General features: G+C 41.4%; 1 protein-coding gene across 3 annotated transcripts in view; it reads right to left on the bottom strand.

The window, feature by feature from the left end:
* The window catches only part of ZNF385C (zinc finger protein 385C), a 201,177-nt gene extending 177,692 nt beyond the window's left edge, over nucleotides 1-23,485 (bottom strand). For all 3 annotated transcript variants that reach the window (XM_042476759.1, XM_042476761.1, XM_042476762.1), the window contains exon 1: nucleotides 23,437-23,485. The gene's annotated coding sequence lies outside the window, so the exon portion shown is untranslated. The remainder of the gene's footprint in view (nucleotides 1-23,436) is intronic.
* Nucleotides 23,486-23,744: the final 259 nt, after the last annotated feature.

Here is a 23,744-nt window from a genome sequence, read left to right as displayed (position 1 = left end):
TAAGATTTTGCAGTTCTGACAAAGGATACTCAACCTCTAATGGAAAAGACATTTAACAAACATGTGGACACCAGAAGAAAAGAGGTATTACATATATCATATACTAAACAGATTCATTGGGAGTGAGGCAGCTGGCAAGTCCAGCTCCACTTTTCAGGATCTTTACAGCAAGACCCTTTTCAATCTAAGCAATATTTCCCTGTGGTTTCCAAAAGTCCCGTCTCTGCAATCTTCTCTTTACTCCAGTAGAGATTAATCCGGCTGCCCTTTAATCTCCTCTTTAAAACTCTTTCATAATGATGCTGAAAAATAAGGCCCCAGAAGAGGCTTCTAATACCTCCTGAAAATTTGTAGCTAAGCTATTTATATTCTTTTAATTTTTTGCACACTTTGTGAACTAAAAATACAACACGCAAGAGCTGCCCCAGCTTTAACCGCCACAGGGATGCCACTTTTCAAAGCTATTGTGGGCTGCAATACACACCTTGCCTTACTCCAGTATAAGCCACAACAAAAACCACTAACCATTTCACTGAGGAAACCACAGAGAGCATTAAGTGCCTCTCTTTAGATCCTAAAGACTTATTAGGCATGTCAAAATGCCCCAACCTGAAATTGCTGTCCAAAGGCAACTGAACAGTGACCACAGATCTGAACATTTGTGGAGCTGTGAAAATGAACTGATGATAATTAATCCACCCTCATCATCTTTTTAAAAAAATTATACAAGCATCTACATATATGGCACAGTTGAAGATCAGCAAAGGGAAGCAGCTTAAGAAGCTTACCATTTAATGCAGGTTTTCCACACATTGGTGCCCTTCAGATGCATTGACTTGCATCTCATCAACCACAGACAATAGTAATTCTGGTTAGAAACGATGGGTGTTTTAGTCCAATGCATCTGGAGGGTACTAGGCTGAGAAAGATTAGTTTAACATTTTATAATAGGGAATCAAGAAAGAAAGGGGTATAATAAGTAGGATTTTAGCAGATGCATTCACATATACATAGACTTCAATTGAGGATGAAAGGGCCTGAACAGACAGGCCAAAATAAAGCTGCTTTGGGTCACTTTAGAGGTATGCTGTTTAAATGACACACACATCTTAAGAGACCTGAAGCTGCACCAAAGCTACGCTGCAGTCCTTAGGACTGGAGTGTGGCTTTGGCGTGGCTTCCAACCTCTTGGCACACATGTATCATTTAAACAGCACACCTCCAAAGTGACCCAAAGCAGCTTTATTTTGGCCTGTCTGTTCAGGCCCGAAAGCTAGGGTAGATACAAGGATTTCATGGGCGGGGGGGAGATGATTTGGAAGAGAAGCAGAAATTGAGAGAGAAGGGAAGGCCATTCCCTCGGAGGCCCAATTGGTGCCAACAATGATTTCATTTAGGAGCCAAGTAAAGAAGGCTGCTCATTAAAGTCTTTGGCCACATTGATTTCTCTCATATTCCAATCTACATAGTTTTTAAGCTGTTGTAATCTTTCAAATTTGTTTTCACTTGTTAATTAATTAACATTAACATGTTTTTAGTCCATTTAAATTATTTTTTTATTGTTCGAAATTGTTTTAACCTGTTCGTTTTAGTTTTACTTGTAAGCTGCCCTGAGATCTCTTTGATATGGGGCATGGTAGAAATATTGACATTAGCAACAACAATAATAAGGAGTAGGCAGCAGGAGTAGATAGATGGGGGAAGAAAGAATGGGAAGAATAGTCAAGAAAGACTAGGAAAAGCAGATGTGGCCAATTGCATGAGGGACTATTTCAGCCCCTGTGGCCACCTCTTGTGGGCTTCATCTGCATTTCCTGGTGCACTGGAAGTAATGTTGTGTCACTTCAGGTCATGACTTTCAGGTGATATTTCAGCCAAAAAAACAAGTTTGGGGTATGGAAGTCAAACTTCTGCTTTTATGCATGGTTAGAGATGTTTATTCTGAAAAGCATGCTAAATTTAGAAAAAATTGGGGGAGGTTTGCAGCACTTTGGGGGATTGGCAGGGGGCTTTGGGGACTAGAAAAGTGGGGTTTATGAACTGTATGTAGCCCACATGCCATGTTTTCCCCAACCCTGATAAAGGTTACTGAAATTTATCCCAAGAACATCATTGCACTGCCAGGTTTCATGACGTGCAACTGAGGGCCCACATCCATCCTCATTGAAGAATGCCAAGGTCTGATCTTTGCAGGTGGGCAGGCTGCCATGCTGGCCTGTCACAGCAAAAACAAAATGTCTTGTGGCACTAACAAATTTTATTTGGCATAAGCTTTCATGGAAGTGGGCTGTAGTCCACAAAAGCTTATGCCAAATAAAATTTGTTAGGCTTTAATGGGCCACACAACTTTTTGAGGTTTTATTTGCTCCTTTCCCTGTTTTTTAAAAACCTTTCCAAATACTATCAAAAGCTCCCTACAGACAGCACAGTAAATCTTTTGTGTTGATTAACTGCTTTCCACAGTTCAAATAAATGCTAAATAACTGCCCTTTTGACCAAAAAAGCAAACAGCTTCTCTCCCCAACCTCCACCCTTCTCTCTGAACACTTTCTGTCTCCCAAGCTGCTGAGGAAAGTTGTGTAAACTAACAGAGGTCAAATATGAAGGGGGAGAAAGGGAAAGAAGGGGGAGAGGGGAGGCAAGCACAAAGAAGAGTGTTAGAGAATTGCTTCAAACAGAGAAATGCCAGGCTGAGCCACCAATAGTTTGCTGTAGCCAAAAGAGCGGAAGTGTCCATTAAAATGATGTTTTTAGAAAGACAAAGAAAATAAGACAGACTACACTAGGAAGAGATTTTCCCAGTGCTTTGGGAGCTGATGTGAATGACCTTTCAAGAGTCTTTTTCATCATGAGGGACTCCTGACTGCAACGAATCAGCTCCCCTCCCAACTCTGTAATGAGATTGTAAGAAGATTTCCACCATTTTTTGGTCATTAAAGAGAAAAGACGTCTCTGAATTCCAGTGGCAGCTAGTGGATCTTATCTCATTTAGTGAATCCAGTGTGGGCTTCAGAGGAGGCCTCCAAGTTGGTAAAGCCCATTCTTAACAGATTTAGAGAACCTTGGACAGCAACTTGGAAGCTAGACAAAAGCTGGAATGGATTCACTGCCCCAATGACATGGGAGTGTCCAACTGCTTTGGCTGCACACATTGAGACACCCAAGAGAAACTGATCAATAGCTTTGAGGGTTTTTTTAAATTTGGGGTTTTTTTTGTACAATAACACATTTTTGTGCAGAAAATTATTTTGCACAAAATACACTTTTTTCTATGTAAAATGCAGGTTGTACACAAATGAATTATTTGACCAATAAGTGTGAAAGGGCAACAAAAAATGGGGAGAAAGATGCAAAAACTTTTATAATCTTACTCAACGGACAATAAACTCTTGAAATTGTTCATTCTTGAGTGCAAGAACAAAATAAGCCAGGATTTGCATCCCTGTTCTATCATTCGTGTTTCTGAAATTTCAGTAATTAAAGCTATCAACAAAGATTCCCCCAAGAAAAACTTGACAGTAACAAATCTCTTCCAGCAAGCCTACCCACCCAATCTCTTGTAAGGACTTTACCCCATTCTTCTATTTAGGATGATTGTATTGTTTTAAAACTATTTTTAACGATGGATATTATATGTTTTATTCTTGTATGCTGTTGTTGTTGCTCGACTGTATTCCCGTTTCGATCCACTTGGGAGAGGCGGGGAAATACAAATAAATTTTTATTATTATTTATTATTATTATTAAATGGCAGGTGACCTTCATTTGATGTATTAATGGGAGCTAGAATTGATGGAGATGAAGTAGGTCTCCAATGTAGATTATTCCTTCTATTCTTTCTATCCTAGCTCCTAAGAAATATAGGCCTGTTACAGACTGCCAAAATAAAGCTGCTTCGGGTCTCTTTGGAGGTATGCTGTTTAAATGATGCATGCATCCTAAGAATCTGGAAGCTGCACCAAAGCTGCACTCCAGTGCTTAGGAATGGAGTGTGGCTTTGGCGCGACCTCTGGACTCTTAGGACCCATGCATCACTTAAATAGCATACCTCCAAAGAGACCCAAAGCAGCTTTATTTTGGCAGTCTGTAACAGGTCATACAATACTTTCACATAGAGCATGGAGAAATCAGTACAAGCATGGTAGTCTAGGTATGAGACAGAGGTTATTCTCTGCTAAGCTGGAACTGGAAGGACTTTGTTTTCTGCAGATCCTATGGCATTATGGACTCCCCTAGACATTTGATGGGAAGAAAAAAACCTGTTGGAGCATCAATGCTGTGAATCTCCCATATGATATTCAACTAATTACATTTTGTGCCACCAAAGTATCATAATTCCCCAGTGACCTCTTTCCAAGAAAACAATGCCCTGGGTAAATGAAGGGATCCTAAAAATTCTCACTGTTAACAACTGGAATAGTCTCTAATTACAGTTTCCCATTCAAAGGAATTTTGTAGCACTGTTGAAACTCTGTGGAAATAGTAGTAGCGTAAGCTTTCTAGACCTGGTCTACTTCATCAGATGCATGGAGTGAACTGATGCCCAGGAAGGGGTTTTATAATTAAACTGTATGAATTCCCACGGAAATGCAAAACTTCTGGGTATGGTGATGTAGAGATAAGTCCAGCTTTAACAACAGTCATTGAGGTACAAGTTTCCCATTCCATTTGAACCAGGAAACTTATTACTAGTATCAGGAATGCCAGGATTTTAAACCATTTTCAAACTACGCATTGGTTTTTGTGGGGGTTCTTTGGACTGTGTGGTTGTGTTTTGGAAGAGTTTATTCCTGCTGTTTTACCAGCATCTGTGGCTGGCATCTTCTCTGAAGATGCCAGCTACAGATGCTGGCAAAACAGTAGGAATAAACTCTTCCAGTACACAACCACATAGCTTGAAAAACCCACAAAAAACGATGGATGCCAGCTGTGAAAGCATTCGACTTCACAAACTATATATATTTTTGAAGGCAGTTGCAAACTTTATTGTTTAAGAACTTGGCATTAGAAAGATCCTAATTTGATTGATGCACACCACAAAAGGAGAAATGAAAGGAGTCTGTATTCATGCAAAAATCTGTGATCAGGTTTCAGATCAACAAACTGAAATATTATCCTGTAATATGCTTCAGTTATAGTAGCATGGCTTTTGCAAACACAGAATAGGCACTCTTTTAAAAATTGAGAGATTGAGGGACACAGTTGATACACTTGCATATCATGTTACATCATGGTTTTGTTTTAATCATGCTTTATTATTTAAGCCACAAACTGCATAGCAGATGAATGAACAAGTCACAGCTTACCCTTTTCATTTCTGAATTGTTTCTCTCCCACCTGTTTTTGTCCCGCTTCTGTTTCAGGGTGGGCAACTGGGGAAACAAGCCAGGCACAGCCCATAGTTACTGGTTTGGGCAACATCAAACCATAGTTTACATAAGCCAGAGTTTGCAAGTCAACAACAAAACATGAGCTCAGATTCTTGTTTCTGAATGGTTAACAAATCATGGCTTGTTAGCAGAGGTGAGTTTGCACATCACAGCAAGGCCATGTTCAGAAAACTGCACTATAGTTTGCTGTGATGTACAAATACAATCAGTCCGTCACCGGAGGCATAAACTACCTAAAATCCAGGTATGGGGAAAGTGCCAGACACACTTGTTAATGGCTCTTAGAAAAGCAAATCCCTGATTATTTCATCTTCATGTGCAAAGATGAATTGATGTGCATCAATTATGATTTGCTTCTTTCTGGATCCTATTACATTACATTCAACTCCCACAATCATGTAAATATGCTTTATACCTGAGTATTTATTATCACTCAGTACTGCATCTGAAGAAGTGGATTTATATCCAGGAAAGCTCATGAAAAAAATAAAAGCCAGTTAGTCTTAAAGGTGCTGCCACACTCCTTTTCTTTTCTTTTCTTTTCCTTCCACCTTCTTTCCTCCTTTTTAACTACAGTGGTTTTCTATCTGCTGCAGGAGAAAACAAATATTCCTTCACAGTATCCTCCTCATATTCAATTGTCCCAAGGAATAGCAGACAAATTATATTTCACAGAAATACAGGTGGACATGGCTGCAAAAATTCTATTTTCTGTGCAGAAAAAAAAAACATTTCTTGTGCAGGAAAAAATATTTTTCGCCTCCAGAAAGTCACATTTTAAAAAAAAACAGAATAATTCTTCTGCTAGACTTTGAAACATTTAAATACTGGAAGAAAATTTTGTAAGATTCTCTTTCATCTAGTATTCATCCCAATGGGATTTCCTGGTTGTTGGGAAACCTGCTTTTCAACCTTGGAATGAATAATAACAAATGAGTCTTTCCTTCCCTAATGGCTCTGAGACCATTTCAAAACAAGCAATAATTACATTTTTGTTGTTTGTATTTCCATCTATTTTTTTCAGTATGAGCTTAGATACTATAGAACATATTTTGGAGGACATTTTTCTCTTCTATGTCCTCACCCATAAGAGCATTGTCCATTGTTGTAAATGCTGCTTTGCCCAGTCTAATGGACATATCTGTACTTACATTAGATGACTTATATAGGCTGCCCCAAAGAGATGGTCTGCAACTGCCCTTTTACTGGTCGGAGACGGGGCTGTGGCAACCTCATGCAGCCCTGATCTGGCCTATGGAGAGCGCAAAAAAGAGCTTCAAGGAATGCCATAGCCATGGCAGCACAGCTTTATGACTCCCCTTTGGTGTTGCATCACTTAGATGCAGTGCCAGAGTTGTGCCATGATGGCGTGCACCTTGTAGACTGGCACACACCAAAATGGCACCCTAGGGGCAGAGTTAGGGCATCCAGTGTGAGGATGCTGTGCCCTAACTCCACCCACAGGCCGGCACAAAGTCCCGATCTGTATAGGCCCTCCGTCCCCGCTTTCCTTCATCTCTGTCTGAATCTGCTTTAGCAGCATAGGTATGAAACCACCAGAGTAGATTAACATCAGTATCATGCCCAAACCAACCTCTGATGCAAGAGTTTATCACACAAGGAAAATTGGAAGTTTAAAAGGGTAAGAACCCATGATTATCCAGTGTGTTAGGTGCAATTGCACGACTGGTTTTCACACACCTGCACAAACTGCTAGCAATATAACCAGAAAGAGACACGAACCATCAATTAGTCATTTTTGGGAAAATATCATGACTTCATTCCTGTTTTACTCATGATATCACCTTTTTAGCACAACTGCTGTAGTTTAAAAGCTATTTGCAGTTTATTCACAGAATTCTCACAGCTTTTGTACTTGTTGCCAGATTTCCTATGGTTCTTGGGGTGGGTTTACTTCTGGTGCTGCTTTGTCATGCCCAGTTGCTGAGAAGAAAGCGGCATTTTATGCTTTTTAAAAAACTTTCCTAACTTTGGGGTAATGTTTTGTTGTTTTTACTTAGGTTGGATACCATTTCTGGGAAAGTGCCAATACAGTATATTTTTATAAAGAAAGTTGTGTAATTTTATGTACAGTGCTGTGCAAATCTACAGCACTATATAAATAAAGAATAATCATAATCATAATAAAAATGGTTTATTTCTCTGGATGATTTTGTCTGCTGTCATATGTGCTCTGATCACACAACTAATTCTTCTGTGTGCATAGACAAAAATGTGATTCCCAAACCATCAATGGGATTTGCACATTTCTGTATGAAAACCAAATGCCTGTTCTATCCTCTTTCTCACTTTAGTAATGAGCCTCTAAGGTGTTATCGTGTTCTGCGTGTGAAAATCATTTGCATGCTTTTGCAGGATGCAGACATTTTAATCATTATTGGGATGGAGGTACATATGGTCCCCATGTGATAAACTCCATAGATATGATACTTTCTATATGATCCTTCCTTTCCTACACAATTTCTGCTTTCTGCCAGTAACTGAGCAGCATGGCACAGAAACAGAGATATTAGCTACCATACTACTTGTATGAGCAAGACAACTGTAACTCCTTGGAAACTGGATCCATGATTGGCAATCCTGATGTTTTTCGTTTTTCTTTTTAACTTGACACAGTGAGGAGGGATATTTAACCCGTTCCCAAATAATGTTTACCTTACAGGTAACCTTGTATGGAGGTTTATTGCACCTAGTGCACTGTATTTACATTTTATATATAGCTGTGTGATACTGCTTTTTATTATGTTACTAGTATTTTGAAACGGCCCTTGGGCTACTCAATAAATTGTATTGTATTGTATTTTGTTTACCTTACAGACTCCAGATTCTTGGAAGCTAAGTATAGTCAGTCCTGGTTAGTACTTGGATGGGAGACCACCAACAAATACCAAGTGCTGTAGGCTTATTTCAGAAGAAGCAACTGGCAAAACCACCTCTGAGTATTCCTTACCTAAGAAAACCTTATGAAATTTGTGGGGGTCACCATCAGTGTCCCCAAAAGTAGATGACTGTCCAACAAGTTTTTTAAAACCCTGCCTGCAGGTATCTGTTGTTGTTTTGGTGTGTTTTTAAAAAAATTAATTTCAACATCATCTCCATTTCTCACTATGAATGTTGCGGGATTTATTTATTTTTTAAAAAGGAAATGTTAGGCAATTTACACTCCCCCTGATGTTCCACTTAATGCTTAAGTTGAGCCTTATTACCAATATTTAAGGCCTTTTCATATGACACTTTGAAGCAGCCTTGAACATTTCTCATTACATGTACAAATAGTATTGTGAGGCAGAAAGTGAAAACGACATCTGTTTCAAAAGTGAATGTATGTACTAGTCAGTGGCAACTTTGAAAACTGCCATTATGAATATGGTGAAAAGACAAAACCGACTTTAACATAACAATTGTAAAAACAAGCCTTGCCTCTATACAATTTAATTGATGATTCTGTCTGCAGCTCAGTAGAGTAAGTGGAATCATTGACCTTCACATTCTTTATGATATCTTTTACAATCTAAGACGCACTTCTCACAGTCATCGTTCATTTTACTTTGCTAGGCCAAACATACTGAGCTCCTTCATCCTTTCCTTACAAGATTTGTTGTGTAGAACAGTCCTCTTCTTTGAGGCTATCTTTCAAACCCTCTTCAGGTTGTCAATATTTTCCTGAACCAGTGGTGCCCAGGAGTGAACACCAAAGGCACTTTTTGTTTCCTAAGATCGACCACTGTGTGATGAAATCATCATCCCAGAAACAAACAAAAACTTCAAAAATGGAGGCCCATCCAATTTTCCAGCCACAATCAAAAGTCTGTTTTATTTTCAGCTTGTCCACCTTTACCCCAGGCAGGTTCCCCATTTATAATATGCCATTCAAAAAAGAAGACAACCAGCCTCCATTGTATATTTCAAATCTGATGAACTCATAATAATGAACTAATAATTCTTCACTCCTCCCAATGCAAGAATTAATACTCCATTTAACACTGTTTCTCCCTGTCAGTGGGACTCACTGCCAACCAAGTAAGTGATTGATTTGTTCTGTTACCATCATCTCTGAGGGCATCCTCACACTTCTAAGAGGGATGTGTGGTCATAGCTCCCACAGTGCTTGTGATATAGGATTATCAGTTTGATGAGTGGGACAGGAATCCTGGGCAAGAACAAATATGGCATTTGGTTATTACAATGGGGTTGGGGGGTGGGCAGGAAATCAAATCTAACAGTATAAATATAACATTTATATTTCACCTTTTGGGACCAGGAAGAGTTTGTGGTAAGTTAAGCAGGTGTTTTTAAAGATACACTTGCTAGAACTCCCAGAATTTCTTTCTTGTTAGAAAAATCATGAACTAAAAATGTGCTTGGGATAGGGTCTGCTTCCACAAAAAAGGAGAGCAGTTTAGCATGTTTTAGCAAACGTTTTATTCACAACTAGCAATATATATGAGAAATATATAAGTACAAAAGTTAAAATTTGTTTAAACCTTCTATAGACCACTTGAAAGCTTCTTTCAAAATGCTTCCACAATTATTTTCTTTCAACCAATCTCCATTTTTCTTATGGTTTCCATTTTGATCACCAAATGTATAGGGAGTTTGTTAATGGGGGTATTCCTGTATAGTCTAGAAGAATCCATATTCTCAAAACGTACTATTCAGGGATGTTTGCAATGATGGTTTATCCCTCCCCCCTTCCACACACACACACACACACACTTCTTTTCTTCCCCCACTTCCATTTCTTTTTGGTCTCACTGTATGATACTAGCATATATACAGGTATCATGTATTGACCCACATGATGTCATGCTGCCACACAGACAAACAAACCTATGTTTCATAAGGTGCTCCCAATACAAGGCTTTTATTGAATTTTGCAGGGAGCCCAGACAGCATCACCTTTCATGTGTAGCCCTCCCAAGTCTCCCTGACACATCTTACGTTTCCTCCACTCTCTTCACAAATAAAATGATAGAGAGAAAATGACACAATAGCCACATAATGCTTTTTTTAAATATTATTTAATGGAACCAGGAGTCTTCCACCTGGAAGTGCTTTTAGTTGCCTAGATAACACAGGGATGTGTGCTCGCTTCCTTTTACCATTTTGCACCTTCTCCACCAGAGCATTGTCAAAATGTGGGCTAGGACTCTACAGCCCACAAACAACTAGGCAAAGTTAAGGGGGGGGGGATTTTCAATTAAGCACTAATTAACACAGAGAGGCACTAATAAAGTCTTGTCATTTAGAATAACCGTGAACCCAAACACTCTAAATTTAGCCTGCTCTGAACTGCATCCATTTAATCAACAGTGGTGTCCCCCGGTGAGAAGGAGTGGGAGCGAAAATTGCATGCCCCCTCACTTCGCTGCCACACGCCATTTTACTCATGAATAGAACAGCACATGGCAGGCAGGGGTGTGTGCACTCTCCCTCACTGCAGCATGCTGTTCCACTCATGAGTAGAATGGTATGCAACAGGGAGAGGGGTTCACTTGGCCGGGTGTCACCTCTCTTCTGGGGTGCCAACCAGTGTGGTCCACACTCCCCCACAGCCCCCTAGTGATACCACTGCCCCTCAATATTGTGATTTCCTTGGCAGCAGCACTGCCCAGGGCCTGTGAAGGGACCTCCAGTTATAGCTTTTTCATACAACTTCAACAGGTATGGCTCCATCCTACAGAATCCAGGAGTTGTCATTTCCTGAGGGATTTAGAATTCTTTGTTAGAGAACTCTTGCTTCTGGGTTCTTCAAGTGGGGGGTCCTTCAAATGTTTTTGGACTTCATATCTCAGAAAACAACATAACAATGGAGAGAAATACTGGGAGTTTTAAATCCACAATACCAGAATATTCTAAGTGTCCAACCCAACTCTGAAGTGTCTTCTGCTTTGGTGTGTGCGTGCGTGCGCGTGTGTGTCTGTGTGTGTGAGAGAGAGATGTGAGTCCTTTAATGTTTGATCAAGCACACCATACTAATTAACATACTAGGTGCATATGGCCTCATTATGAAAATGAAACACTGTATTGTGTTTGGTAGGCTTTTACACATAAGCCTGGGCAATCTAGTTCCTGTTTATATATTGTATTGCTTATTTGTTTGGTTGCATAAATATCCCAAACCTGTTGTTGTTGTGTGCCTTCAAGACACTTCTGACTTATGGCGACCTTAAGACAAACCTATCATGGGGTATTCTTGGCAAGATTTCAGGGGAGGTTTCCCATTGCCTTCTCCTGAGGCTGAGAGCAGGTGACTTGCCCAAGGTTACCCAGTGGGTTTCATGGCCAAGCTGGGAATCGAACCCTGGTCTCTGGAGTCACAGGCCAACACTCAAACCACTATATTTGGCTGGTTCTCAAATGCTAAAAAAAATAATCTATTTTAAAAACTCCACAAACTGCCATGTTCTTCTACCCTTAACCACCTGCTGGCTGAAGGAGCCAAACAGGTCATCCAGGCAAAATGAAACAGCTAGACAAGCTAGAATGCCCAGAAGTGGCAAACAAGAATTCTCAGCAATTATTAGAAATACAGGACATCTGTGGGTCTCCTTCTCAGTATGTGGGATGACCTCTTGTTCCAAAATGGGCAACGTTCTGAAAGAGAATAAGCCAAGCCAGGTGAAAAATGGAAGGATTTGGGAGTTACCCTTTACAAGCAATTACTAGCTTTAGAAGAAGGAAGTAGGATTTTCAGTGGCATTGGCATGAAACACAAGGCAACACTTTGAGGGATGAGTGTGCATCTTCCTCTTTTATGCTTGCCAACTATCCTTGAATTTGGGAGGAGTAGGGAAAAATTGCAGCCAGAAATACAAATCTGAAAATGAGTGTCAAATTTACTTGTAAATACAGCTGAGATCCTGCAGGAAGAGATACACACCTGGCTGCCACATTGTAATACTGTAAAAGGTTTTATAAGAGAACATCTTTCAAATCTAGTTTCAAACCCTTCATGTCTCTGTTCAAGGAAGTAACATGGCACTCGAACATGTTTGTGTCACACAGCTTGCTCACTGGGGACCAACGTTAAGAGGTGGATTTCAGGCTCCAAGGGTGCATACAAATTGCCTCCACAAAGGTAGCCATTTTCCTCTGGTTGCCTTAAGCTAAAAACTCATAATAAAAGCCCCTTCATCTGTAGAGCAAGTAGTGGGTTGTTGCTTAAAGGATCCCGCCTCAGGCGAGGCATTCAGACTGGACAGCATTTAGGCCCTGCTTCCTCATTTGATTCCTTGATAAACAGCTTCAGGACATATTACCGGTTCTAGCTCTTAAATTTCCTGGCAGAATCTCAAGAAGCTTTTTAAACATACAGACATTCTTTATGACCCATTTGTGGGGCATGTGAAGAAGAAATATTTGTCCTCACCAAAGGCAAAGTGAATTTTCTTGATAGCATGGGTGTCATTCTTGAGCGCGGATGAAAGAAACATCAATTGCTACTTGAGATACAGCTGAAGAAGAACATCAGGGCAAACCATCATCTTTGTATGTCTCAATCAGCCCTAAATTGACATACAGTGCCTGGCAGGGTTCATTATACTGCTCCGCAGTTGGACATTTTGAATGTTTGTTTTGTACGATTAAAGCCTCTCAGGTTCCGGACAGAGAAATTATACATTTCAAATGCAGGGAGGAGCGTAGAGGAAAGCAATGAGTTACTTCACTCATATAAAATCACAGCTTGCGGGAAAGAGGTAGGCAAACTTTCAAAAATGTTCTCAAATGCAAGGCAGCATCTTAAAAGGCAGGCCCTGTCCAAGAGCTCAATGCCTGGATTGTGTATTACGAAAAGCTGAGTGTATGGAATGGCTTGTTTGTCATATAAATTGGGTTCAAAACTGAAATGTTGAAGCAGGGTGGGGACAAATTCCAGGAAAGACTTTGCTGACATAAGAGCTGAAAGATGCATTTTAAAAAGCGCAGGTCTTGCTGAGAACCTAGCAACACTATAACTAATGGGTCTGTTTATGGAAGTGTGCAAACTTTGTAATGAACCCATTCTGAATTATAACGCCCATCAGAACTATTTAAGGCAAACAGCATTAGCTATTTAAGCATTATATTTCGAAAGGATAACTGCTAGCTGTTTTTTTTTTAAAAAGAAGAGTGCTTATCCCAGTAAATAAATATGTTCACCCATCTCACTGATCAGCCAAGTGGTTTTCACTTATCAGTATGGAATATGAAACAAGGTGGAACTCTTTTCTGCTACTTGATATATCATGTTTCTTCTGTGGATGAGAAGCCTCTTATTTAATACTATCCAAGTGCAAAAATTTTACTTTGTAAAGAATGAAACTCTGAAAATCCCTTACCAAGCACAGTCACTGTGAGTTTTAATCCTAAAAAGTAATGCTCTAGTTACAAAGGCATCTAAATCCTATCGCTCCAAGTCTGGATCAGCACCTATATTTCTGAATCTAGTGTTTGTTAGTTGCAATTTTTAACAAGTGGTCCAGTTCCTAACAACTGCCAGTGGAATGGACCTATTTTTACAGACCTTGCCTAAATTCCTTGTCCTTCTGCTTCCCCATCTTAGTGCCTTCCAGGGATTTCCCCACAATCACAGCATTATCTGTTTTCCCTTCGCCTTATTTACTTTGGCATTCACTCTTCTCCACACATGAATAACAAGTGCTGCTGTCAATTTTTCTCTCAGCAGCCTCTTTCTCTCTCTCTTTCACATGCACACTCTATATTAAATGCCATGAACAGCAGTCCTTAAACTAGAGATAAGAAAAACATCTCTAAGAAATTTGACTGCTCTTACCAAAACTTGAAATGTATCTTTAAAGGCTGCATTAAAATAATTTTAAATAAAGAAATAAATAGGCATTGCCTGTCTAGCTGCCAACATTTCATCTGTAAGGGTGAACAGACAAAAGACGGTTCTTTAGTTTTCATGCACAGCTGGTACAGTTCCGGCCCGGGTGAAACTTGGAACCTTCTGGAATTCTGTGCTACACATTTCTTTCTGACCTGCAGAGTTATTTCACTTCCATGTGCTATGATTTCTAACACATTATGAGCCAGCACTCACCGTCCCTCAATAGTCCACTCCATGCCATTTGAAAAGGAATGAAAAACCTCCACAAGCGCTAACTTTAATCACTCACATAAGTAGCCAAATTAATTGAATAATGTATCTGAAGACACAAGGGGATGGCCGCTATCTTCCCTTTGCAGATTATTTCTCTTGGTTTGCCACTTCCGATCACTGAGCTTAATTTGCCAGAGGCATAATTACTTTCTGGGCACTAAAGCTATCAGAGTTATAAATCAATCACCAAGGTTTTCAGATCTTGCTCCCTCACGGGTTTGCGATAGAAAGCTCAGGATGAAGGACCTCATTCACTCTGCTGCCTTGCCATGACCAAAACCAACCTAAACTGCATCTCTTTCACCCTGGGTGCTTCGAGATGAGGCTTGCAATGGGCACTTGCTTTGCCTTGTGCATGGAAATGTCCAGGAGGTCCAGGAAGCCTGGTTTCCATTTGTTATCTTATGCTTTCCAGGCCTGCTTCCATCTTTTTGCTTACTACAGAATACCTGGTAAGGATGGGGGGGGGAGGAAAGTAACTGCACCCTGGATTTTAATTTTAATTAGGGATTCAACAAGCACTACATCCAGAAGCTAGCCATATCTGGACTACACAGTTCCCTCATATAGGTAAAAATTTCTGTACGTATCTGCTGTAAAGCTTGGGAAAATTACTTTTTTAGAATAAAACTCCAAGGATCCCACAGCTGAAGGGTTTTGAAAGCTGCAACCCACCCAAAAAGTAATTTTTCCATGTTCTGGTCTGTGAATGTAAGGATTGTCCAGAATATAACAGAATCACTTGCAAGGAAATTTACTAACACTGTTCTGGTTGGGATTTTTTATATATATGAGTCAGTTTTCTTTTAATACATTAATTAAAAATATTAAAATATTTATAATGTAATATATGTGCCTTCAAATCACCTGACAACTTACAACAACCCCAATTAATTTCATAGGTTTCTCTTAGGCAAGGACAACCCAGAGATTGGATATGCCATTGACTTTGCCGGGATATAATCTCCTTTCCAAATAACAACCAGGGCCAATTCTGCTGATCTTCCTGAGATCAGCCAGGATCTAGTATCTTCAGGGTATTTAGGCAAATAGGCAATATTCACAGCCCACCCTGTATCATGAGGACAACATTCATGTACAATTGATATAAGTAGTTCAAAACATTTTCAAACAATGAAATGATTTAAACAGACTAAAAATGTTTTAAACAAGTTTTTTAAAAGGTTAAAAGGCTTAAAAATGTTAAAATCCCATCAGTCAACACCAGTCAACACCAGGTTTGTAGATGCAAAAGAGACATCTAGTAATTAAATCTTGGATGTCTGAGTGACAAATTAAGCCATGACAAGATGAAGCTGATGGAATTCATCTGTCTAGATATGGCTCACCTGAATTTTTGGCACAACAGCAGCCCAAAAGCAAAGACAAGGAAAAGAAAGAAGGGTCATTGTGATCTCTCAAAGTGCTGCTCGCTCACTGTTTTCCACTGGACAATCTCCCAGTTTTGGGTGTCTGTCCTTGGTGCTGAAACATGGAGAAAAACGATCAACCAGAACTTGGAAAAGTTAATTTTTAGACTAAGGCCCATTACAGAAGGACCATATAGTACGCGCAGAGCGTGTACTAGGGTTAGGAAGGGGCGGTGTTTCCGCACCCCCTAACCCTAGTGCGTGCTCCACACACACAAAATGGCGGCGGCTGTTCCACATGGCCGCCGCCATCAATACGTCACGACCACGCCGCCTCTATATGGGGCAGTGCGGACATGACGTCGTCACTCTGTGCCAGGGCGCTTAGTGCGCCCTTAGCATGGAGCAGGAAGGAGCTCCGTTTCGGAGCTCCTTCCTGGTTTGCGCCGCTTGGCGCAGCCTTCACATGGCTGCGCCCAGCGGCGCAAAGGGGAAAGGGGCCAAGCAGCCCCTTTCTCCTCCTCCCCGCCACCATGGGGTGTCCTTGGGGCTTGAAGCCACAAGGACACCCCTTTCCAGGCTGCGGGGAAGCGGCCTTTTGCCGCTTCCCCACAGCCCGGAAAGCGGCAGATCGGGGCCTCAGCGGCTGCTGGTCTAGCCGCTGAGGCCCCGATACACCAGGGAAAGGGGCGGGTGCAGACCGCCCAAAACGAGCGGTCTGTAACCCACCTATATATTCCAGAATCCTCATTCTGGCTGGAGAATTCTTGAAGCTGTAGTCCAAAATAGTGACTCTTACCAGCTCTGGTTGTAACCCAGTTTACATACCATTCTGGTATGCAAACCAGGGATAATTGTATTCTTTCTCCCTGCTGGGGCTGGCAGAGGAAATCTTGGGGGGCTGGGGTGTGTCAGAGACCATCCAAGTTGCCCTGGAGATCTTCCAGATTCAGGATCAGGGCACCGACTAAGCTCAGGATTTTGTAGCTTGTATGCCAGTCATATGAATATATTTGCCCTATATAGCAGAACAAACTTTTTATTTGGTGTACTGCGTCAGTTGTAAAGATTATGACCTGCTGGTGTGGACATCCTGTTTATTGAATCCAGATTTATTTAAGGTGACTGAATGAAATTAATGGGGCTAATCCAAGTATATTTAGATCAGTGGTTCCCAGTCTTGGCCTTCAGACTGGCTTGACAACAGTACAAGTGAAAAAGATCTAGGACAGGGGTAGGCAACCCTTTTGAGCCGGGGGCCGGGTTGCTGTCCCTCAGACAACTGGGGGGCCGAAGCCAAAAAATAAATAATTAAATATTTTTTTAAAAAAAAATTAAATAAATAAATAAACCGGGACAAATGTAGGACAAAATTTTCAAATGGAGGACACTTTTTAAATAAAAAATGGAGGTCATGCAAAAAAATTTGCTGATTTTTTAAAAAATGTTAAGATAAATGCATGTTTCTGAGGCTTCTATAGATATTTGCCCCACCATGCCCCTTGTGTGAGACGCCAAAGGCCCTGGCGGCAATCGGCGGCAAGACCGGGCTGGGGCCGGTCCCAAGGCCTCGCCGGGCCGCAGGTTGCCTACCCCTGATCTAGGAGTACTAGTAAATCCCAGGCTGAACTTGAGTCAACAGAGTTGGGAAATGTATGCATTACATTCACCTTTCCCTCATTATATAGATAGGGACTCCCTCTCTCATTCTATCTATCATGTGGGTCCTGTCACTCAGTCGTGGAGGCAGTTGAATAGCTCTCTCTCAAGATTCTAAACTGCTAGTAACTGCAGTCAGCAAGCAGTAGCTTGTCCCATCTTCCTGCTATCTTAAAAGATGGTGAGATTTATTTCTCAGTACCAAAACCATCACCAGTCAGATTAGGCTTCAGTTATTTTATGTATATATTTATTAACACCATTATTGTTTATTTTTTGAAACCACAAACTGCATGTTTGTTGTTGTTTTTCTGAGTAAGTTTTTATTCTTTAGGAAGACAGATTAAAAATAATAGCCTGGCCCAGACTTTCGTTGTTCTGCTGATTAAAGCTGAACTTTAACAAGTTTAATTTTCAAACTTGCATTTATTTTTGTTTCCTTTAAAGGGGTTAACACCTCTGGGAAACTAAAATTGCACCCTACAAACAGTGGGATGCAAGACCTTAAAAAGCCAATGAGATTCTAGGGTGTATCAACAGAAGTATAGTGTCAAGACTGAGGGAAGTAATAGTACCACGCTATTCTGTTTTGGTCAGGCCTCACTTGGAATACTGTGTCAAATTCTGGAAACTACAATTCAAAAAGGAGTGTGTCCAGAGGAAGGTGACCAAAATGGTGAAACATCTGGAAACCATGCCCTGTGAGGAGAGACTGAGGGAGCTGGGTATGTTTAGCCTGGAGAAGACAAGGTTAAGAGGTGATATGATCATCCTGTTTAAATATTTCAAAGGATGTCATACTGAAGATGGAGCAAGCTTGTTTTCTGCAGCTCCAGAGAATAGGACCCTGAGCAATGGATTGAAACTACAGGAAAAGAGATCCCACTTCAACATTAGGAAGAACGTCCTGCCAGTAAGAGCTGCTCGACAGTGGAACATGCTCCTTAAGAGGGTGGTGGAATCTCCTTCTTTGGAGGTCTTTAAATAGAGGCTGGATGGCTGTATGTCAGGGGTGCTTTGATTGTGTATCCCTGTATGGCAGGGAGTTGGACTGGATGGCCCTTGAAGTCTCTTCCAACTCTATGATTCTATATGATTAGACTTCAACTTGCAGAGCTGTTCCAAGTGATGGAGTGCCTTTCCCATGGAGGCTTGTAAACGAAGTAGTGGAACCTTCAGGAGCACATGCTCTGACCAGTAAGCAAGCCTGCAGATAAGTTATCTCACATTCCAAATGATTTAATTCACAATGTTGGTCAAAAGTTGCATTCTGGATATGTCTATGGCTTCCATTTGCCCTGTTTTGATAGACAGTTTTTGAGTTTGTTGGACTAAATTGATGGGGAGAGGAAACCTACAACTGTTACTTTGACTGGATCTACACCACAGAAATAATCCAGTTTGACACCACTTTAACAATCATAGCTCAATGCCATGGAATTCTAGGGATAGTCTGTGAGACATTTAGCTTCTCTGTCAAAGAGCTCTGGTGTCACAACAAATTACAGTTCCCAAAATTCCATAACACTAGCCATAGCAGTTAAGTGGTGTCAAACTGGATTATTCCTTTTGGTGGATGCAAGCCTTTTGTTCCTAGATTTTAGTTCCACGGAAGGGATTTAGACAGTTGGATTATGGAAGCATTAAAAACAACATAGTGAAGGAAACTATGTGACAAGTACTCCCCATAATTTTGAATGAAGCCATGAGGAGGCGCTCCCTCAATTTGGAAATTACTTTTTAAAAGAAATTAATTGTGCCATACTGGCTGTGGCAAGGGGTTCTGGGGATTGTAGTTCAAACACGCCACTTCCTACGCTGTGTGATTTCTGTGGCAGGAGTTCCCCAGCACACAGGCTTCCCACACACCAGATGAAGAAAAGAGGACTAAGGCAAATAGCAAGTATAGGAAAACTTGAGTTCAGATGTAGATGAGATGTAGTACACATTGGCAAAATTACCATGTGCACTGACTACATGAGCATTCAGCACATCAAATGTGCACTACACACTGCAATAGAAGAGTGTTAGCATGCTGTATGTTTGTGGTTGAGTGTTGGACTATGATTCTGGAGAGTTCAATACCCAGCTCACACCATGAAAACTCACTGAGTGACTTTGGGCAAGTCACATGCTCTCAGCCTCAGGAGACAGCAAACGCCTACCAAGAAAACTCCATAAGGTTTGTCATAGGGTCTCCATAGAAATGACTTGAAGGCACACACAACAAACAGCAACAACATTATGTATTGGGAAGATGACACACAAACTCTGACGAAATACGTTTTTGTTTTGTGGCATTGCTTAATTTGTCCTCTGAAATTAAAAGGAAAACCTAAGGAAGCTAAGATCTAAAGATTTCTATGCCCTTATTTTCTACTTCTGGACTGGTGCAAGAAAGATGCTTAACACCTTTTAAACATGCTTTACCTGAGATAGCAGCTTCAATAGAGAAACTAGGAATTTAGTTTGAACTTTAAAGGAGTTCGCCAAAGGACTGAACCTTAGCCCCCAAACAGGCTGAGCACCTTGGACAAGCTCCTTTAAAGTTTGGACTAAGCCCCAAAGCGATGCATTGCCCCACTGCCATGGAAAGCCAATCAATGTGCAGCAGCATGGAAGCCACACTTGATGCACAATTTCTGGGTCAGAGCATAGAACATTCAATTCATAAAGTAACTTCTTCAAGTTTTACCTGGATGAAAATTTCTCTCCCTCTTTTAAGAGTACACCTAAATGTTTGCAATTCAGCAGCTTTTCTTGGCTGGCAGTGGGAGGGAACAGAATCAGGTGTTGTGGACCAGTGATCTGATCAGCAGTGCTATTTGTGATTATAATCTACTCCTGAATCAAACAAGGAATACAGCTCCTGCATACAGGTCTCCTATCATGCCCAACCAAGGACAAGCTTTTGGGGAAGGTTAATAAATGTGTCAAAGCATGGCATGTAGCAGTCTCTATCTGCACCAGATTTATTATTGTGCTATTAACACAATTCACCCCCTTGGTGCCCTGGAGAGAGGCAGATACTCCCCAGCTTCTTCTTTTTAAAGCCCTCATTAACTAGGAGTGTTGAGATTTCCCAGTGACAGCCGTGACCCAAATTAGGGGAGGAGGAAGAAGGGGAGCAATTTTCTTAGCCTCATACACTCCTTACACACAAAAGATGACACCATTGCCACACTTCCTCACCAGTGATGGTGCATGTACAAAAATGGGCTGTGGTTGCATTAGCTCCAAGCGATATGACAGAGGTCCACCGACATTTTAATAATGGTGTTAGGAGGTGTGGGGTGTAATCTTATCTGACACAGAAATCCTCTTCATGAAACAATTATTGGATTATTTGAGTCATCAGCCTGAGGAAGCTGCCTGATGAAGAATCGAGTCTAACATAAAGGCTTGCATGATGCTCCAAAACATCAACATTTCTCATCCGGTTTCACTGGACTCTAAGAGGGCTCCATTTGCACAGAATTGTCATCACTCAATAATAGAGAACTGTGTTCGGTTCCTAAAGAACACCAACAAGTATCACGTGCAGTGCTAACAGACCTGACTGTGTAAAAGATACTGTTATGCTAGTTTTCCCATTTAAAATGCTGACACCTGGACACCAGTTATATCTCTAAAACTTATTATGTTGAACTGTGACATTCTGACTACATTAATATACAGGCTTTTCACTATAGAGAAGTGTTGTCACAAAAGTGATCTGCTTGGCCAAAATAGGTAAGGAAATACATACAATTGTCCAGTTTCTCTTTAACACAGAATGACATTGTTGTTCTTTTCGTTATACGGAAGAGTTCCTCAGACACGATAAGAGTTCTATGTAGCTATTGTCTGTGACATCAATAATTCAAAAATTACATACTTGTACTATTCTACACACCCATAGGACCATGAAAATTATTGCTTTTCTACTCATACTGCAAGCATGCTCATACTTCTTACTCAGACTTGAAGCACCTGCATAGCTCAAAAGACCCGCACCGTAACATAAAAACAAATGAGTTTTCTCTCGCCTTTTTGACTGCTTGGTTGAGATTTGTTGTGCACTCGGTTTAAGTCTGTTACACTTAGCTTGTATATTCTTGCATCAACTATCTGTTACAGACGAATGATTACTTCTGTTTATACAATTACATAAGCTTCCAGCTCTTCAGTCTCACCTTATCAAGCTTTGGGGACGGAGGCTTCCATATACACTCGTCCCTCCACTGCTGCGGATTTGACCTTTGCAGATTGATTATTCACAGATTTTATTAATATGTTCTCTCTAGGAATATCAGTTCCTCCAGCACAACTCTGTGGTCCATTTTAACAAAACGTCCACTTAACGACCTACAATTCCTAGAGGAGAACACTCCACTAGGCCTATGTAGCTTTCCAGCGCAAACTCTATAATCAAAGTCGCACTGAAGGACCCATACATTCCTAGAGAGGAGAGCACTCCATTAGGCACTTGAAGCTCCTCCAGTGCAGTTCTATGGTCAATGTCTGGCGGATGTTGACCACAGATTGCACTAGAGATCTTAAACAGGTGTTCCCTCAGGTAAAAAACATAGTGTTTTGTTACTTGCAGTTTTTCCACATTCATGGGAAGACTGGGCCCCTAACCCCAGCGAATGTGGAGGGACGAGTGTAGCAAGAAGAGTCTCCCACCCAACTTGGGCACACACTTAAACGTCCAGTATTCAGGAAGTTTACAGTGACAAGTGAGTGCTGCAAATGTCAGCCTACATAAATCTCATTAAAAAGCTCATTGGGTTGGGGACCAACACCAACCTAACCGAGGCTAGCTTTCCATACCGGACCAAGTCACACCACTTTAATTTACTATTGATTAGCAAGTGTGTAGTTGTGCTGCCAGATAGAAAGGCCAGGTAGTAAAGCTTCTTAGTTCCATGCGGAACATACTTGGCAGAAAGAGGTAAACGGAGAAAAGTTAAAACCTCTTTGCAATATACACACCCAACTCCCTCCCATGCCAGCATTCTCTGAAGATGCCAGCCACAGATGCTGGCGAAACGTCAGGAAGAAACTCTTCTAGAACATGGCCACAAAGCCCGAAAACCCTACAAAAAAACTATGGACGCTGGCTGTGAAAGCCTTCGACTATACAGCTTTCTTCGGTTTTTCTATCTGCAGCCCAACTATCACTTTGCTAATAAGAATAAAATTAAAAGTCTGTAAAGTTCATGCCCAAAGAGGGAAACTTATTCATGGAAGGGACCGGGGGGGAGAACCTTTTGCAAAAGTACCTTTTGCTCTGACACAGATAGGTTTTTGCTTCTGACAGAAACAAGGTTGGGGGGGTGGGGAGCGAGCCAAAACCAAAGTGTGTGGAAGAAAAGGGGGGAGGGAAGGAGGAGGAAGGAAAGGAAGGAAGGAAGAGAGAGGGGGGGAGGGAAAGAGAGATGCTGATGGGAGGGAAAAACAAAACAGATAGCCACCAAAAGGGTCCAACAGAGGTATTGCAAGATAAGAAATAAAAAATAGGAAGGCCAAAATAGGAAGGAAGGAGAAAGACAGAGCTGAAAAAACCTGCACGGAATTGAAGGAAAGGAAAGGAAGGAAGTGGGTTGAGAGAAAGAGAAGCAAAAAAGGGAACGGAGTGAATGAGAGGGACTGAGGCTGCATCCACATTGGAGACATAAACTGGTTGGAGACCACTTTCACTGCCCTGGCTCCATGCTCTGGAATTCTGGAATGGTGGTTGTTGTGGCACCAGAGCATGGAGCCAGGGTAGGGAAAAGTGGTCTCCAACCGGGTTATTTCCCCAGTGTGGACGCAACTAAGAAAGAGGAGTACCCACTCACACAGAAAAGACACCCCAACATCACCGTGTCCCTCTGGAGCATCATAGCTCCCTTTTCCCACTCACCTGGCTGTCCAAGAGGCTGCTCAGCTGGGCATGGCTTGCAACTGCAACATCTCTGGCTGGGCGCAAAGCAAAGGAGAGGCGCAGCAGCCCAGTTGGGATGATGATGATGAAGAAGGCGCAGCACGCGTCTCACTCCCTCACTGACTGAGTGACTGGCTGCTGCCTGCCTACGGACCCTTGGGACGCGCAGGCGCCCTCCTCTGGCTCCTGGGAGGGTGGGTGTGTTATACATATATATAAATGGATGCATGGATGTACAGTGGATTCATGTGTGGAGCTGATTGCTTCCCTCCTTGGAGCAGCTGCCT

This window comes from Sceloporus undulatus, chromosome 6 (genome assembly GCF_019175285.1).
Source record: "Sceloporus undulatus isolate JIND9_A2432 ecotype Alabama chromosome 6, SceUnd_v1.1, whole genome shotgun sequence".
Classification (NCBI taxonomy): Eukaryota; Metazoa; Chordata; class Lepidosauria; order Squamata; family Phrynosomatidae; genus Sceloporus; species Sceloporus undulatus.
The sequence above is the reverse complement of the archived record's forward strand: the minus strand, read 5'-3'. Positions and strand labels throughout refer to the sequence as shown.